This window comes from Zingiber officinale, chromosome 1A (genome assembly GCF_018446385.1).
Source record: "Zingiber officinale cultivar Zhangliang chromosome 1A, Zo_v1.1, whole genome shotgun sequence".
Taxonomy (NCBI): domain Eukaryota; kingdom Viridiplantae; phylum Streptophyta; class Magnoliopsida; order Zingiberales; family Zingiberaceae; genus Zingiber; species Zingiber officinale.
Window position 1 is genome coordinate 128,434,617 of NC_055987.1, and position 2,228 is coordinate 128,436,844.

Sequence of the window (2,228 nt, forward strand, 5' to 3'; positions counted from 1 at the left end):
CAATAATCAACAACACACCATATAAATAATATTATTTCCCAACTTATCGGGCCTATTGATTTATCGAACTAAATCTCACCTTTTGATAAATTAAAGAAATAAATACTAAGTAAATGTGCTTGTTATTATATTGGGATTAAGAGCATACACTTCCATAATAATAGTGACCTTGTTTTTTTATTAAGTCAGTATAAAAAGAATTATCTCAAATGGTCCTGCTCAATACACACTTAGTATACTAGTGTAATTTTATAGTTAAAATAAACTAATACCAAATTATACTACAACCACTGCAATGGTTTGTCCCATTCCATCTTGGTTGTGAGCTATTATTTATAATTTATAAGGAGTTAATAACATGATCTTCTGTGCGACACCTCACATCATATTATCTACAATATAAATTAAATGGACAACTGCATAAATGCAGATATTTGATCACTCTTATTTTAAACTAAGTGTTTATACAAAAAGCTAGAATTTTAGTATACATTCTAACAGGTCGTACCCGCACACGAGTCAACATGCACTACAAGAAAACAGGGCTTCAGAGACGAAAAATTTCGTCTCTGATAGTCAGTTTTCCGTCTCTAAAGAATATTTGAGACAGAATATTCCGTTTCAAATATCCGTTAGTGAAACCCCCGTGGCTAAATTTGAGACGGAAATATTCCGTCTCAAAATTCAGAAACAAATTAAAAAATTGTTTGTGAATCTGTTTTTATTTGACCAAATGGAATTAATTGGAAATATATATTCTGTTTCTAATTCTGTTTTAAATCCGTCATTAGTCTGTCTCAAATTACATAAAAAATATAATTTTAATTTGTTTATAAATTCATTTATAATTCAGTTTATAAATTCTGTCTCGAATTTTGTTTTAAACTCATCGTTAATTTGTCTCAAATAACATATTAAATATGATTTTAATCTGTTTATAAATCTGTTTATAATTTTATTTATAAATCTATATATAGCTTCATTTTTAAATTTATCATTAAATTTATATTATTATTTATATTTATCATATACATGATACTTTTAACAGGCACACATTTCAAATAAATTTAAAATTTTTAAAACAATTAATTTCTAATGCAAAAGTATCATAAAATTAATATTGAAATAAGTAAATATTCGCATCATCTAAATACATTTAACCATTAATCAAAGATAACATCAATATTTAATCTTTATTTCGCTTATCACGGCACTCACGGGGACCAGATCCTCCTGGATATAAATGATTTGTATATCCCGCCTCTTGAATCATTTTACGAACCATCTCTTTTAGATTTTCTTCTCTTTGCCTACCTTCCTCGATAAGTTGTTCTTCCCTCTGTCTATTTTCTTTGATGACGAGTTCCAATTTATTTTTGCTTTCAGTAATTTCTTCCTCCATCCTCTTGCTAATAGCACGCATGTCTTCAATTTCTTGAGATAATTCCTTGTTCTTCTCATGAGAGCATATTTCATTGGAACTTCCATTATATGATCTTCTAAAATGTTGATTGCGTCCAAATCCGTACACCCTCCCCTTACATGGGTCACCCACCACATCACACCATGATTTGAGATTGAATGAAGGTTGAGTAGACTGATCATCAACATTTTGTCTCTCTTTATATTGTTCCTGTCCATATTACAAGAGCTTATATTAGTTTAAAAAAAAATAAAAACCAACAAGTAAGAATTAATATAAGCTAATAGAAAATTAATGAATAATTAATTATGTTGACTTTACACTAACTCGAGCCGATTTGTTATCCACAAACTCTCCAGTACCTTGCTTTCTTTTATGCATTCGTTCAAAAACCTCAAATTCATCCACATCTCGTCCCAAATCTTTTTTCTACAATCATACATAATACATGTCAATATAAAATAAAACAAATGAGATACATTGAATTTATATCTAAATGTCAAATATATAATATATTTATCGAATGTGTAAATTATTGGAATAAACATGTTAGAAAAGGAGGTTTACCATTCTCTCACGGTGTGCACCAAAAGAAATTGAACCCCCAGTATGTTTGGTAGTAGACCCATCCTTCGCTGTCATTTTATTCTTCCGTGCAATTTCACATTTGCTCTTGTGATCTTCTTTATTCCAATGAATTTTAACCAAGTCATTCCATATATTAGCTTCCATCCAATCAGGTCCTCTACCTATCATATCTAATATGTCTGGTTTCCTTCCTAAATCTTCTTGTGCAGATGATAAT

The 2,228-nt window shown here is 29.4% G+C and overlaps 1 long non-coding RNA gene across 1 annotated transcript; it reads right to left on the bottom strand.

The window, feature by feature from the left end:
• Positions 1-1,552: 1,552 nt before the first annotated feature.
• LOC122009792 lies at positions 1,553-2,007 on the bottom strand. The gene is made up of 3 exons (XR_006119657.1): positions 1,991-2,007; positions 1,745-1,852; positions 1,553-1,633 (listed from the first exon to the last, which is right to left on the bottom strand). It is a non-coding gene; the product is annotated as an uncharacterized LOC122009792 (long non-coding RNA).
• Positions 2,008-2,228: the final 221 nt, after the last annotated feature.